Source organism: Patiria miniata, unplaced genomic scaffold, assembly GCF_015706575.1.
Source record: "Patiria miniata isolate m_02_andy unplaced genomic scaffold, ASM1570657v1 HiC_scaffold_13, whole genome shotgun sequence".
In the NCBI taxonomy this organism is placed as follows: Eukaryota; Metazoa; Echinodermata; class Asteroidea; order Valvatida; family Asterinidae; genus Patiria; species Patiria miniata.
Genome location: NW_024037051.1, coordinates 1,814,649 through 1,832,081, shown reverse-complemented (window position 1 = coordinate 1,832,081; position 17,433 = coordinate 1,814,649). Strand labels below are relative to the sequence as shown.

Sequence of the window (17,433 nt, the reverse complement as noted above, 5' to 3'; positions counted from 1 at the left end):
GGATGGTACAAAATCATTTTAAATTGGGATATCGGAATTTTCGTTGTAAAACGGCTATTTTGTACGTTAATTATCAATCGTTGGATTAATTTAATTGGGCTGACTATGTTTCAATACCGATTTATTCGGGGCGCGAATAGAATACACTTTGAGAGTCCCTTAACCCGTGTATGCAATTTAAACGGGATTTTTCGGACATTGAGGATGGTACAAAATCATTTCAAAATGGGATATCTGTATTTTCTTTGGAAAACGGCTGTTTTATACGTTAATTATCAATCGTTGGATTAATTATAATTGGGCTGACTCTGTTTCAATACCGATTTATTCGGGGCGCGAATAGAATACAATTTGGATGTCCCTTAACCCGTGTATGCAATTGGAACGGGGCATTTCGGACATTTAAGATGGTACAAAATCATTTCAAAATGGGATATCCGTATTTTCTTTGGAAAACGGCTGTTTTATACGTTAATTATCAATCGTTGGATTAATTTAATTGGGCTGACTCTGTTTCAATACCGATTTCTTCGGGGCGCGAATAGAATACAATTTGGATGTCTCTTAACCCGTGTATGCAATTGGAACGGGACATTTCGGACATTTTCGATGGTACAAAATCATTTCAAAATGGGATATCCGTATTTTCTTTGCAAAAACCGGTCTTCTGTATCGTAGTTAACATTCGTCGGATTAATTTAATTGGGCTGACTCTGTTTCAATACCGATTTATTCGGGGCGCGAATAGAATACACTTTGGATGTCCTTCAACCCGTGTATGCAATTGGAACGGGACATTTCGGACATTTAGAATGGTACAAAATCATTTCAAAATGGGATATCCGTATTTTCTTTGCAAAAACCGGTCTTTTCTATCGTAATTATCAATCGTTGGATTAATTTAATTCGGCTGACTCTGTTTCAATACCGATTTATTCGGGGCGCGAATAGAATACACTTTGGATGTCCTTTAATCCGTGTATGCAATTGGAACGGGACATTTCGGACATTTAGGATGGTACAAAATCATTTTAAATTGGGATATCGGAATTTTCGTTGTAAAACGGCTATTTTGTACGTTAATTATCAATCGTTGGATTAATTTAATTGGGCTGACTATGTTTCAATACCGATTTATTCGGGGCGCGAATAGAATACACTTTGAGAGTCCCTTAACCCGTGTATGCAATTTAAACGGGATTTTTCGGACATTGAGGATGGTACAAAATCATTTCAAAATGGGATATCTGTATTTTCTTTGGAAAACGGCTGTTTTATACGTTAATTATCAATCGTTGGATTAATTTAATTGGGCTGACTCTGTTTCAATACCGATTTATTCGGGGCGCGAATAGAATACACTTTGGATGTCCCTCAACCCGTGTATGCATCTGGAACGGGACATTTCGGACATTTAGGATGGTACAAAATCATTTCAAAATGGGATATCCGTAGTTTCTTTGCAAAAACCGGTCTTTCGTATCGTAATTATCAATTGTATGATTAATTTCATTTGGCTGACTCTGTTTCACTACCGATTTATTCGGGGCGCGAAAAGAATACCCTTTGGATATCCCTCAACCCGTGTATGCAAATGGAACTGGAAATTTCTGGCACTGAGGAGGGTACAGAATCATTTTACATTTAATAATACCTGCGTACGTACGTGTCATAAAAGTATCGTAGAGGGCGCTAAACAACCATGTAGTTTGGGAAAAGAAAATTGCGGCGGGGCCGTTTGAGCATTAATTTTTTGTAAGAAAAATGTGAAATGAGGCACCCCTGGGACATTTTGGCAAAAAACAAATAGGAATTCCTGTTTAAACAGGATTCTCATGCCTGGGACCCGGTCCTTCCCGCAACGCACCACTACTTAAGTGGCAGTCTGGCGGATATAGCGCCCTCTTTTCGGCTATAAGGCAGAACCTTTATTCAGTAACGTTAAAATTTATAACATTAACATTCCTAATTCTGAAAATAAATTGCCACAGTTTTCATTACGATTTACTTTAGAGTCGAATAAACAACAGTTTCAGTTAAGTGCTACGCTTTCATGCAATGCCGCACACAAGCATACCACAAAAGTTTTTTTCCCACAGACAATTGAAGACTGGAACGCGCTCCCAAACGAACTTATCCATCAAACATCATCATCCCAATTTAAGACATCGACAGCCCTAGGAAAACATCTTTCATCACAACCTTAATTTCACGCTTGCACAGTACCGGCGTGAAGTCTAACTGGATGATGATGCCTAGCGGCGATATCCAGTCAAGTTTCTGAGATTCTGAGATTCTAAGGTAATCCACCGTGATAAGAAGTTGAACTTCCTTTATAATTCGTTTTCTCCTAAGGTTTATTTGCAATGGCTGTTTAGGGCCACCGTAGTGGTAATCTTCACGGCGGCGCGCCGCCGTAAAAATAGTGCCTAGCCGAAAATCCGGCCAGCCGAAAATCCGGCCGGATTTTCGTGCCAAGATCAGCCTGGTATAAAAATTATGTTTGCAAAATGCAAATGCCCATGTTTTTGTTTGCAGCTACAGCTAGCAATGGCTAGGGGGCCTGCAGCTACAGCTAGCAATGGCTAGGGGGCCTAGCTATTTTACAAAGCTTTGTAGGAACGAAGTGGCTATCGTTACGGCAGCCGTTGTTTAGCGCCCTCTACGATACTTTTTTGATACGCACGCAGGTATACAATTATTTGTTTCCTAGCTGGAGTTACCCAGCCCTGAGTTTTATCATTGGGTTGTCATCTAGGGCTGGAGCGAGTTTTTCTCGTAACTTGTAGTATAGGGTTTACCACTCGCATCACAGCTTTGGTACTGGAACCGCAACCAATAGTGCATGAAACAGTCATCGGGTTTTACGCTTCCGCGTGACGTCATGCGCCAACAGCCAGCGCAGCCGGCAAAACCGAGTAGTTGACAGCGATCGCTCTCTGTGCCTGTTATTCGACCGCCATTCATTGTACACAATTTTTTTTGTGCACAAACCAATTGCAGTCCTGGCCATGCCTGAAAGGTTGTCAGGTTAGCGGTTATTCCTCCTGTTTTCACTGCAATTGTAGGCTGAATCTTCATCGTGGATCGTTTTTTACTTCAAGGACCTGTGTAATGGTTATTCCAGGCAAGTTTGGGGTGAGTTGCAGTTGCAATTAGTGTGTAACGGGGACAAAATTGAACATTTTCCAAAATGTTTTGCCTATACTACAAGTTACGAGAAAAACTCGCTCCAGCCCTAGATGACAACCCAATGATAAAACTCAGGGCTGGGTAACTCCAGCTATTTGTTTCCCCACATTTTAGCGAGCAGTGCAACAGTTCAGTCGATAGAGGGTAGGATTTTGCACCGCGAGGTTGCGGGTTTGCATCTCAGTTTTTTTTTCAATTTTTTTTCCTTTTCTAACCTGAGGCTTTGGAAGATTTTTTTTTAAAGGGAAAATAAAGTCCGAATTTCATAACGTTCAAATTCACTTTTTTCCTTCTAATTTTATATTTTCTTATAAAAGTTTTATAAAAGTTGCAGTACTACCGTAACGATAGAAAATTGGAAATGCGTTACGGCTGCCGTAACAATAGCCACTGCGTTGTAGGAAAGTAGGCTAGTCCGAGTAACTCGGACCCAACTTATCGCCTTTTTAAAATTCGGACATGGTCTGGCGTAGTCCCATAAATGTGACTGAAATACTTGACTACCTCCATATATATGGAAGTAGACCCGTGAACGTGGCGTTATATAGCCACGTTCACGGGTCCAATATGGAGGTAGTCAAGTATTTCAGTCACATTTATGGACTAGGTCTGGCGATAGGGTCCAAGCTAATCCGTATAGGCCTTGACCCAAAAACCCAACGTTGCCCAACAAAAACATCAGATTTCACCTTCAAAATGGCCTACAAATTACTAGATACACCACCTGAGGTACAAGTAGACATCGATGATTAAGATGGTTGTACTGAAGTTTACTTACGATCTGGATGAAAAGTGAAATTTCCCGTTCAATTCCGAGAGCTCCCTTCGTGATCGTGAACACGTTAAATTTCCGACTTGTGTTAATGTTTGAATGACGTGATGTGGTCTTCATGCCCAGCGTATATTTAAGGTCCCTGTATCCCGAGTGCGATTCCGTTACCGAGTGCGATGCATCGATTATGATAATGAGTAGACTGGATCTCATTTGTAAACACAAGTACATGTACATTTCGAACGATAATAGGGAGTCGGGAACTAGGGCAGCTTTTAAGGGCGGAAACCAGTTCAAGCTAGTTCCCAACTCCCTTTTGCCATTCAAAATGCACTTGTGTTTACAAACGTGATCCAGTCTACTTATTATCATAATCGATGCATCGCGTGCGCTCGGTAACGGAATCGCACTCAGGATACGGGGACCATCGAATGAACGCTGGGCATGAAGACCACATCGCAATTCAAACAGAATCGGAAATTTAATGTGTTCATGATCGCGAGGGGAGTTCATGGAATAGAACGGGAAATTTCACTTTTCATCCAGATCGTAAGTAAACTTCAGTACAACCATCTTATTTATAGATGTCTACTTGTACCTCAGGCGGCGTATCTAGTAATTTGGAGGCCGTTTTGAGGGTAAATCTGATGTTTTTGTTGGGCAATGTTGGGTTTTTGGGTCAATGACAGAATTGTGTTGCTCGGCATATAAAATTATAAGGATAAGCTTGGACCCTACAATCGCCAGACCATGTCCGAATATTAAAGAGGCGATAAGTTGGGTTACTCGGACTACCTCTAAAGAGGGTGAGTAGGCCCTATGCTTCTAAAGCAAAAACAAACTACAAACTAAGCCTAAATGTGAAAATCAAAATTTGACAACGTTCTAGCTAGGGCCTACATGTTTTTGTACATGTATGTTCCAAGTGTGGTCTTTATTACGGAGGTAGTCCAGTAAATTGGCCACATTTATGGGGCTAGGTCAGTACATACACATAAAGCAGTAAAAGGGTGAATAAAAGTGAATCCCGTTAACACTTAGGCCTATAGCCCATATTACTAAGGGAATAAATGTGTGCTTCGGAGGTTTTTATCACTCTGTTTAAGGCCACTTAGAGTCTGGGTGCTGGCGAGGGTAATTATCAGCACCCAGACTCTAAGTGGTCTTAAACAGAGTGATAAATACCGACGGAGCACATATTTATTCCCATTCATAAATACCTTTTCGGTAAGAAAAAATCATATAATTTGTTCAAAACATCCCGATTTTGTTCAACAAATTCACTTTATGCTGTTTGAAACATCCCTCTTGCAAAATAATGGAGTGTTCAGCTGGCGAGTAAGATGTAAACAACCCTTTTATGGAGATTGACGCGCGCGTATCATGTTCTGCGCGATGTCGCGCAGAACGCACCTGGCGCGTTGCGTTTTGAATTTAGAACTATAAAATTCTGACTCCCTGGTAGTGTTGCGCATGCCTACGTGAGGATTGTGAACGTTCAACCAATGAAACGATAAGAGGCACTGGATTTTTAGGAGTCCACATTTTATTGTGACACTGGAAAAGTGTTTAAGACCAGCTAGCCATGTCTTTATCATCCGTTTAAGACCGGCCACGTGACGGGCTCTCGACCGATAGGAATGCGTAAACTGTCTTAGGTATTTATGAATAATGCATAAATGTCGCTCGAATTTTTTATTTTTTTTTACTGGACATGAAAACTCATCTATTCTCTCCATGTATTCTGTAACTTTGTCTTCTTGAGTTGTCCATAGTCGTGCATTGTAACTTGTGAAAATGGGCGCAATAAATCATGTTATTATTATTATTATTCTTATTATTATTATTATTACGCACAGGTGTTATAAATGGAGATGGCCACTCAGGATACAAAGCCTGACATAACACCTAGTGACATCAAGGCTAATGAGGACAGTAGCCGTGGTGAAATCTGGACCGTTAAGACACCAGACACCTCATCTCCATCTGGGGGGACCCCAGCATACAGAGAAAACTCAGGGGCATCTTCAGAAACAACACTGTCTACGACGAGATCTGCCGACGACTCAGGGAGCACGGGGTGTACCGGACGCCGGCCCAGTGCCGGAACAAGACTAAGAACTTGCGCAAGGGTTTCCGGGAGCTCAAGCTGCGCAACGGCAGCAACTGCAGCAAGTCCGTCACTCGGCAGTCCGGTCTTTTCTTCGAACAGCTGGAGAGGGTCTGGGGCCAGGATTTCCACAACAACCCTGGAGAGTTTGAGGGACAAGAGGAATCACTGCTGCCCATAGAGTACAGAGATGGTGATGAGAATGGCAGGCTGTATGACGGCTGTAGTGCTGGTAAATTTGACTATAACATGTTGCCCAAAACAGATATAATTCTGTAGCTTTCTGAGGTCAATTCAATTGTGTTGCATCCAAACTGTAGAATTGGTCAACTATTGATCCCAACAAATAGCAAGGATGGGACAGTGGTTTGAGTGCTATAGTTGGGGCATAATATGGATAACGAGGCTCCGCCTCGCCCGCTACTTGGGGGAGGCGGTTTTTCCGCCTGGAGGCGAGAGGCAGTGAACCTACTTGTATCATGTCTGGCTGTGTTCACAATGTTTTACCCAAACTGTCCCAAGAGGGTTTCTACATACTATTTTCAAAATAATGAAGCTTGCTGATGCATGACCAAATGTGTGCATCCAAGATATCAATGGAAAGCTTACACCCACATTTTATGATATTTATGGTAAACAGTTTATTGTTTGTTCATATCATCCCTTTGTTTTGGGGGTACTTTTTTATGGACACATAATTTTAATAAAGACTTTATTAGGCCAAAAAAAAAAAAAGTGTCCGGTTTCTGGTATGCGTGCGCGTCGCCGTAGCCATGCGCGTCGGCAAAATGAAAAAGTTTTTTTCAATGAAAGATGATGTCTCAAAACCGCCAAACTCACTGGTTTGACTGGAATCCTGCTGCTGCACAATTTTAACGTGATTTTAGATTGGGTTATGGTCGAGAATAAGCTTTATGTGGCCTCTCTGGACTCCCATATATTTGCACTAAGTTTAGTCGGGCACCATTTGCAGTCATCAGCCGACATTTGAAGCAAAACAATCAGGTAAAAAAAAAAAAAGCCGCGTCGCCGCACCACTTTTTGGGAAAGCTCCATACCAGAAACCAGAGACTTTTTTTGGCCTTAGTGAACATTTGTTCAGGGGAATGCACTGCATGAGTGCATGTGATACTAAAAACAAAACCCTGTTTCATTAAATTTACATTGCCATACGTAAAATGAATAACACCCTCAAACCCACCAGATCCTTCAAAATGCACTCGGAGGTTTTAGAGGATTTTGCAGGATTGAGGAAGTTGGAGCCCAATCACAATTATTTCACACTGGGATTGATGCCATTGTTTTCTGGCGTAGTGGAGGATTTTGTAGGATTCAGGAAGATTCTTTGCAAATATCCCTATATCATTCTCAACACTGTCAAGTTAATCCTGTAAACTCCTCTACAAACCTTTTGATGGTTTTTGAAAGATCTGGAACGGTCTTTTGAAAGAGCTTAGGGTTCATGTTCTTACAGCTGATGATTTGTTCCTCCAAGATGGTGCCAATTTGAGCGACAATGAGCCTAGGGAGTACGAGCCTCAGGATGCTGCACACGGACATGATCCAAGCAACATGGCATCCCACATCTACTCCCCTCGACCCGACAGCGGCTGCATGGACAGGGACAGGGTTGGGCCTGGCTCGATTAGTCTGGTCGCCCTGCAGCAACTCAACCACGAGAACATGGAGAGGATGCGGGACACTGTCCTGGAGCTGAATCGAACCTTCTTAGAGCAGCAGGCGGCCGCTGAGGAGAGGCGAGAAAGGATGAGCAAAGAACACGAGATCCAGCTGTTCGAGGTGAGTAGCCTGGATGTCACACAGGTAGAGACGTTACGTTAGTTCAAATCACTAGAAAGCTCACAAGTAACAGGGAATGAATAATAACAAGTCAGCCAGCCATGGCTGACTCAGTACTTGAGTGGTAAGATGTGCACTGGTGGGCAGGTCTTGGGTCCAAGTCTCGACTAAGCTCCAAGTCTCCAGTAGGCTGACTTGTCAGCCAGCCATGCTGGCTCAGTACTTGAGTGGTAAGATGTGCACTGGTGGGCGGGTCTTGGGTCCAAGTCTCGACTAAGCTCCAAGTCTCAAGTAAGCTGACTTGTCAGCCAGCCATGCTGGCTCAGTACGTGAGTGGTAAGATGTGCACTGGTGGGCGGGTCTTGGGTCCAAGTCTCGACTAAGCTCCAAGTCTCAAGTAAGCTGACTTGTCAGCCAGCCATGCTGGCTCAGTACGTGAGTGGCAAGATGTGCACTGGTTGGCGGGTCTTGGGTCCAAGTCTCGAGCAAGCTTGTGAATGCTAGATCTTTGACAGCACTGAGTATACAGTCCTTATGAAATTACATCTAGGTATTGCATTACTGTGGAACGTCGCTACACTGAACATCGCAAACCGAACATTCGGCTATACTAAACATCGTCCCTGGCTCTCGATTTTTTTTGCACAAAACTTACCGAACATTGTTTTGTTGAAAAATATCAGTGGAACTAGAAGACTGACAAGTGGCTATTATTTCCCCAAGGAATAGAAGGGGAAAGCCACCCTTTGCTGTAGGTAGTAGTAAACTCAAAAACTGTGTAATTACATGATTCAATAGTCAGCACATGTTCAAAGTCGTGTTTCAGTATCTACCAGGGCGTGCAGGTGCAAGTGAAGTTCTGAAGGGCGCTATTTATTGTGAGTATCAGAGCACTAACAGCTTAAAATTGCTATACCGAACGATCATTATTACAAACAATTTCTGTGGATCCCGGGATGTTTGTTATAGCGGTGTTCCACTGTAATAATACACATGCACTTTTTTATCATTGCTCTTTCTGCTCCAGATGTTCTTAAAAACCTCAGGGAGAACGTCCGAACCACGAAGTGTATATCCAGTCCAACTATCTCATACAGACACGCAGCAGCGCTTGAAGCATGCCCAGTCATCACAGGGAAATATGCAGTCAGCACACCACAACCAAACCCAATCCCCGTCAGCTAGTAGGCTGCTGAGAGTTGTGGAGAACCAGGTAATATTTCAAAGTTTGTATAGAAGTTCAGGGCCTATTTGCACAGATGCACGGTCGTAGAAAGCAGACGTGAAAATGTGGTATTATTATTAAAAGATTTAAAGGATTTTAAAGCCAAAACTTGAGCTTAATTTTCTCCTGGAAGCTTGTGCGAAAACTGGACTTTTGTCCAAAAGTGTGGCATTTGACAAACAAAACTTCAACAATTTTGGTGATTCGCAATGCTGCGTGCCTCCAAGAGTTTGCCACAGAGAGTTCAATTTGCCCAGTGCATTGTGGGAGTTGGTTGACAAATTCGCAGCGCGGGACATTTGAAATTGTTAGTTTTTCCGGTCAGTAGTTTCGTAAGCGTATGATTCGAGTAGGTGTGTTTGCCGTTTTCTTTCCTTTTTATCAATACGACGGGAGAGGCAGCAAAACGCCATGCCCCAATGTATAACAAATAAGCTCAAGTTGTCTACTGACACTCATTCAAGTGGGCCGTGTTTTGTCGACCGTAAACTTGAAAAAATTGACTCTCCATGGCAAACTCTTGGTGGTACACTGCATTATGAATCCCCTGAGTTAACAGAACATCACAGACATATTTCAATCATATCCTCAAACTGGTTCATATTTCTTGAATATTTGAATACAAAAAATGCCACTCGGATATTCAAGTCATGATCGAATATTCGAATATGGAATGCATTCAGCACGGCATTCTCAGAATCACATACCAACAGAGACAGTTACTTCACAGTCACATAACGTATTTAGACATTTCTCCCAGGTTGTAGTCTCTATCAAACATGGTTCCAATGCTTTGCTTCATACTAGGAGCATGTCAGAGGAGAAAAAGTACCCGCACCTACCAAGGAGCTGTCTTCCTCTTCATCCGTCTCGGCATCATCATCATCATCATCATCAGTCAGCGCACCGCCGGCCTGTAGCTCCTCACTGAGCTGCCTAGCCCTCAGGCTGCATCCTGGGGAGGACATCAAGGAATCGTTGAGGAGGCTGGTGGAGGAGAGAGGCATCCAGGCTGCTTGCATCCTGTCCTGTGTTGGCAGTGTGAGGCGTGCAGAGCTGAGGCTGGCAGACTCCAAGACGGTGAGGTTCTATATGAGGTTCTGAACCTCACAATAAATCTTTCATGGAGGATGGCAATTTAAAGACTGAGATCTGCTAGTGCGTCGTTGGCTAAATGACCTTGAGAAATTGACGTAGATGTCAACAGGTTAAGGAAAACGGTACTGCACGTTATTCTGAGATAGTGGATATTTTGCCGGAGCTAATGCCGGCAAGCTAACGTTTACTAAAGGTTTGCCGGCGGCAATCCATATCAACAGAGGGCGCTGTACTCTCTGAGATAGGGCTGAATTATCAGATATATTAAATTACCACCAACGGTTGTGTAGCACTCTTGGTCTAGTGGATAAGCAACGGATCTCATGAGCGGGAAGACCGGGTTTGATCCCGATCCCCGCTGGCAACATTTCTGAGGTTTTTTCCCATCCCCAAAAAATAAGAATATTCTTCTTTTATTATTTAAACATGTCTCAAACATTTTATTGCAGAGTATTAAATTTTCTCTTTCAGATTTGTGGCTCTGGAGGATTTTTTTTAAAGGGAAATAAAGTCCGAAATTGTAAAATGGTCTGATTCCCATCTTGTGAATACGAAGTTACAACGATAATGTTGGCATGGAGCCAGACTAAAATTAGTCACTGGGAAATGTCTAAGTACTAAAAAACAGTAACTGCGCATGTTCAGTGCATATCCGGCAAGCTAACGTTTACTAAAGGTTTGCCGTCTCCGGCTAAATATCCACTGCCTTGTTCTAACTGGCTGCTGATCCAGATTTGTGGTTGTCCTAAATTGACATAGTCCTTATTAAAGTAATATAAAGAAGATGTAGCAGAATGGCTGATGTTTGGCCAAATAAAAAAAAAAGAAATTTGAGTTAATATTGCTTATGGCCCAAGTAAACTTCTTTTCACTTAATTGATTTCTATTTCTGGATCTAGGGATCCAAATGGAATGGGGTAAAAAGGAGTGGATTGAGAAATAGTCAGGCTTTAATGTAATATATAATTTCATTGAAGACAAAAACATTACACAGTTTTAATTATATGTTTTCTGAATGTTGCACTTTTTTTGGCACACACTGTAGTACAGTATGTATTGGAAGCATTTTAAACGTATATCCTGTGGGTTCCGTGCATGACAGTAGAGGGCGCTTTTTTACCGCTTTTTTTATGCTGTGTGTGCATACTGGTTGATGCACGTATAGTGTGAAATACTCACGGCTAATTTTATTCTGAAATATGCACAAAGCCATATAGCATTTTGCGCGAGCATCAGGCGTTTTCAGTAATGCATTCAGTTGTCTCTGCCGGCAGTCTCTCCCAACTCTCCCTTTCTTTCCATTGAGGGGGAACTTTCGCACGGAGCCGATACTTGTATATTACATTACTGTCCAATATATTGCAATACTGCAAACGACAGACCCATTTGAAAGTTTTCAAAGAATCCTTGCTTTTTGTCATACATGTATCAACCCTCCCCTAGTCTATGTAACAGACCCTGGCCCTGGCAAAGCCGACCATGGTCTATTACACGCATACAGATTCGGCGATTAATTATGCAACTTGACTGCGTATGACCTCGCAAAACAGACCAATCAGCAGGCGCCTTCTATACAGGCGTAATTCGATCTACCCACTTGCGTAAACATCACGCTCACGATGAGTAGCATTTTTTTACAGGTTGTGCATGTATTACAACTTAAAAACGCGGCATCGACATTGACCAATCACAGTCTTAGTCCTGATTTCAGAATGAAATGACATCACGCATGCTTAGAATTATCAGACGTTATACAGGAGACTTGGCTCCATGGACTACCCCCACCCCACCAGCCAAAACAAAATGAATGAAAGAATACCTGACAGGTGTACATGTAATTGACCTATCGCCGTTTGCGAGTTAGCCACGCCCCTAAGACAACCCTATGGAGTTTTTGTACACTAACTTTTGTTTGTCTCAGATTTTGCGCGTTTCGCATCTATTTGTATATCATGTAAATTGGACAATATTTCACAAGCTGCGTTGATGTGATTCTATTGCAATTCAACCGCGATAGGTCAATACTGCTAAAGCAAATCACATGAACAGGTTTAGACCTTTACATAAGAAAAGTAAAATTCAGGAGAGGTAGTCATGGCATAATCAGCTTTTTAAACACCCTTTAATTTTGCTAAAGTTCCAGAAATAAAAAACGTTTCATGCTGAAAATATATTTGTTTTCAAAATGTATGTGATTTTCAGGTGGTGAAGCTGACTAGTAATCATGAGATTGTGTCACTGGTAGGGACAGTCTCTACTGCTGGTATGCACCTACATGCTTCTCTTGCCGATGAGGAGGGAAAGGTATGTTGTAGGCTCACTACAATTGTTACCGCCGCCAAGGAGTTGTGTTATACCATGGTAATAGATTGTGATTTTTATTGGTCGAGAACCAAGCACGTGATGTGCAGCAAAAACCTGTACTGTGTCAGGGGCGCACTTCTCGGTACATGAGTGATGTGCCACAAGGGGTACATCACCTTGATCGTCCCCACTGTTCAAAGCTTTGTTTCCACCGCCTTGTATAATAGAATTTGCCTGGGTAAGAGGCTTCAGACAGCGCGCACAGGCGTGAATGCATGTCGGAGGGACACACACGCATTATGCCGGATGGATGCACAAAGACCATAGTCGCAGCTGTGATTGGTGCGTAACAGGGTAGGGATTAATGGATTGGTCTATTCTGGGAAAAGGTAACTTAATTTGTGCTCCTGTGCAGTTTAAAAACATTCTTGGAGAAATTCACGGATCTTTCCAAAATAATACTTCCGCGATTTACTGCACGGTAACTGGAGGAAACCCACAATTTCAGACGGTTGCAATCTATTACCGTGGTATAACAAAACAAGTGTTGCCTGCCGTGATTGGGGTCCATGGGTTTTGTACACCCTCGGGTGTACAAAACACCATGGACCCCTTTACAACAGGCAACAATTGAAAAATGTTATCACCGGATTTGTTTAGTTTGTTGGTTGATTGTTTGGTTTGTCTGTTAAAGCTATAGTCCATCATTTGTAATTAGTGCATTTTCTTCGTTTGAAGCAACAAAAGTGTGCAAAATCTAATGAAGGATACTGAACAACTTACTAGATGAAGTTTCAGCTCAGCTTCAGCTTCAGCTTCATATTCCGAATTTAAAATCAAAAGTTGCTAAATCATGTTTCGAATTGTTTTGAATTGCAGCTTTACGCGATGTCGCGCACTGATCCGACGAATTATAGCAACCGCGCGCGCGTGTGTGTCGTTCCAATGCTTGTGCCCGCTGCGCCAAATAACAAAACGAACAACTAATTTAAATTTTCCTACGGTGCTTCTTAAGAAGCACCGTTGGAAATGCCTTCTTTCGTTGATTTCTTCAAAATGAGAGCTTGCCAGAAAGGATAATTTCACAGGGAGTTTAGTCCCCTTACTATCTTTCAACCAGTATGTTTTTCAACAATAATTACACCAGTTACTTTTTTGGATAGCTGCAAATGATGGACTCAGGCTTTAACAGGTTAACTCAAAAAGTTATGGACGGATTTACATTAATCTTTTTTAGGGGTGGTTCTTGGTGCAAGTACAAATCGATTACATTGGGAAGTGATCCTTATCTGGGTCTGGATCGAGGATTTTTTTAAAAGGATTCTTCACCATTTATTATCTTTTTGGTGTACTGACAATACAGCGGGGAATTGTTTAGCCTCGGTGGTGGTTTACGCTCTCTGAGCGCTTTCTGCTTGATGTAATCAATTTTGGCAGAAATCACTTTGTGGAAGTGAAGGCTTCCTTTCAAAAAGCAGAACATGTCCAAAAAAAATCTCAAGTTAAAGGTAGGGTAGATCATTAATTTTTTTTCATTTGAAGCAAAAAAAGTGCTCAAAATCTAAAGACACGTGCTTAACAACTAGCCTGATGGAGTTTTAGCTCAGGGAAAGCTGTATGTTCTGAGAAAACAGTATTCTAGGATCTGGATTTCACTCAAAAGTTGCCGAGTCATTTTTTTTTTAACTGTGCCCGAAATCAGCATCCGGGACACGTTCTGCAGCTATGCGAAGTCACGCACTGAACCGCCGAATAATAGCAATGTCAAGGCTTGCACTCACCATTCAAGGATTTGCCAAATTACAAACCAATAACTAATAGAAATTTCCAAAAATGCATCGGTTGACACATCTTTGGAAATTGCCCGTGGCAGGCTAGGTCTCTGTGGTCTTTATTTTTCACACCTCGAGGATGAAATAGCATTTCATTTACCTCAACAAAGCTGCAAATTTTCATTCTCAAGTTGGGTAAGGACTAGCCCCATATCCTTGGCCTATTTACTGGACTACCTCTGTAAGTAAAGGCCACACTACCAGATTTACTGCCGCATGCCCGGTAGCGCCCTCTACCGTTGATGTCTTTGGCTGTGCTTGCCAGCACGCGCACACGCTATATACCAACTGCACATAGACGAAAATAATCCAAAGCCGGTCTTGGGCCAAGACTACGGGGCATGCTGCGTGCCGCGTGACTGACAGGTGAACGATCCCTGTATATTGAGCGAGAGCATTGTTCAGTTGGAACATGGCGCAATTGAGTTCCACACAAACGGAAGCCAAAAAGGATCTGGAAATGACATGAGAGTTGAACACTTGCGTATTATTTTTTTATTAACAAGTTGAGTGTTTTTTTTAAAGCAGAAATCAACTACATTGTATGTATGCAGCCAGAATGCGAAAATAAATTTGGTACCAAGTGCTAACGTTGTGAGTAAAGCTGATAGTGTGGCCTTTATTTACGGAGGTAGTCCGGTAAATAGGCCACATTTATGGGGCTAGGTAAGGACATGCTATATGTGTCTGCTTTCATGAGTTTTTCACATTGTCTTTTATCCTTTGCCTTCCAGGTTATAGGTGGGCACGTCATGGGGACAATGGAAGTTTTCACCACCGCCGAGATCTTGCTTGGGCAACTTCCCAACGTCGTCTTCAAGAGGGAAATGGACCAACAGACAGGGTATCGGGAACTGGTAGTGGAACCAAACAGAGAAAGAACATAGCATTCGGATTTTTCATGAATTTTTTCTTATAACATTTGGAGGCAGGCTTTCCTTCTGAAGTGTTAACAAAACAATACAAACGGGAAAAACCAAAATTTGAAGGGAAAGTACATGGTTTTGGGGGCAAATACTTCCCTCTCCCGCACCCCAAGTTTTGACCAGGTGGCATGGGCCAAAGAACCGTCCATCGTTATTTTGTGCAAAAAAAAAAATCGTTATCCTTTTGTCAACAGAAGTTCCGAACCATGTGGCAGAAATTGGGCTTAATTCTGGGAAAGTTTTGATTGTCTCATTTTTTTTTAATATTAATTAAGTTTTATGAACACTCAAAATCTCTTTCCTATGCCTTGTTATTGCCTTTATATGTTTATTTTTCAGTAAATGTCCAACAAAGATTTTATACATTTTAATATTGGTTCACCAACGTTATCTTGTAAAAGCAATGTATGCATGGTGCATACTCACTGCTGTGGGGAGCGTGTACATTTACAACCTGACTGGGTGGTTATTTGAAGATATGCAAACCACGAGATCGACTTGGCCGGACATGCCGGAAGCTGATGTTGGTCTTTACTCACGAGTCGGCCACATTAAATTGAAAGCGAGATTACTTCTTCATTTTTTTTGAATTTGCGAATAGAAAGGAAAGCAATGAAGTAAAGTTAGTTACAAATCAATACTAGTATGCTCTGATGAATAATTGAAACTTTTGTTAAACACATTTAAAGTGAGGCTAGGAACACTTAAGTAGTCTGGCACCATCCCATTCAACAGTTTACAATTTATAAAATACATTCAGGGAACATGATCAAAAATGGCTTCCTATTGAATAAGGTCTATATAAAACCACGATCAGTATCTTGTATAGTGGAATGATTTTGTTACTAAACAACTTGGGCAAAAAAAAAAAGGATTGGGTCTCTGGTCAGACCAGAGTTCCGGAATTGATGCGGCGGCGTGGTTTTTTTTTTTTTTGCCTTTTTTTTGTTGTTGTTGGAAGCTTGGATCGTACAGACAAGATGGGTACTATTTTGCTTTTGTTGTGTCCTCATATACATTGGGGACCTCCATATTTTACCTTGGTGCCCTCCATCATTTGCCTTGGTGCAATTTCCCCATTCCTTGGTACAAAAATTTGAGGAGGTGCGGCAATAGAGGGCGCTGCTGTAGCTAGCTCGGACAATTTGAAGAAAAAAAAAGGTTGACGCGCATGATTAAAATCTGACCAGAGACCGACTTATTATTTTCTTTGGCCTACGTAGAAAGCATTCCAGTTAGTCTTTAATTAAATAGTTCTTTGTACAGAAGAGTTGTTGACCATTATAAGTAAATTTCATTTTTCTGTGTGCTGTTACAAATGCGTAGAGTGTTAAAACATGAATATAACAATGGCCATTAGTCAGTTAGTAAAATAAATTTATTTCATAATGAGAATAAAAAAGTAATAGAGACAGACTATTGGGTTTTTTATATACTTGCATGCACAATAATTAATGTGCCATTATTTTCAAGTTATGAATGTAGATTTATATATTTTTCCCCCCATTTTGCCCGAAAGCATTTACCATGTGTATTAGGTTGTATTACGATGGGGTTGTATATTGGGTGTTATCTATGGAAACAATTTTCATTTTTTAACAAATTCTAGCAAAAACTGTGATACTGTCTTGTAAAACAGGAAGGGCTGGAAGTCTGCAACACTTCATAACAGTTTGAAATTTTGCCTTCAGATTAATTCAGTGGTCATTTCTCCGATCTTTGGCTGAAAGAAATAGGATGTAATTTATGTGGACATATTAAACCAGAACAACCATGGAGGCCAAGGTGACCAAGAGGTCCTTAGACGTGTTGTTAAACTCTATGCCTAGGCTGGTCCCCCCCCCCCCCCCCTCCCCACACCACAAAATATGGGGACAGATAGCTATGCAGGGTGGACAAAAAAAACCTCGAAACTGAGATATTATTGCTAATTGGAACAGAAGTAGGGCACATGTGAATCAAAGGGAGATATCCTCTGTTAGTGTTGAATCTCCTCTTTAAAATGACACCCTGGTCATGTCCTTACATTCACGGTTGACTGAGCAGTGACAATTTTATGAAACGTTCTATTTAGAGACTTGCGCCACTTTCCTTGGTGAAATCTCTCTTTTTTATGGCAACCATAGCCTTCCACTCTGTGACAAACTTATGACACAACAAAAACCGCAATTATG

The 17,433-nt window shown here is 41.6% G+C and overlaps 1 pseudogene; it reads left to right on the top strand.

Annotated features, from left to right (window-relative positions):
• Positions 1-3,099: 3,099 nt before the first annotated feature.
• On the top strand, positions 3,100-17,048 carry LOC119719612 (annotated as a pseudogene).
• Positions 17,049-17,433: the final 385 nt, after the last annotated feature.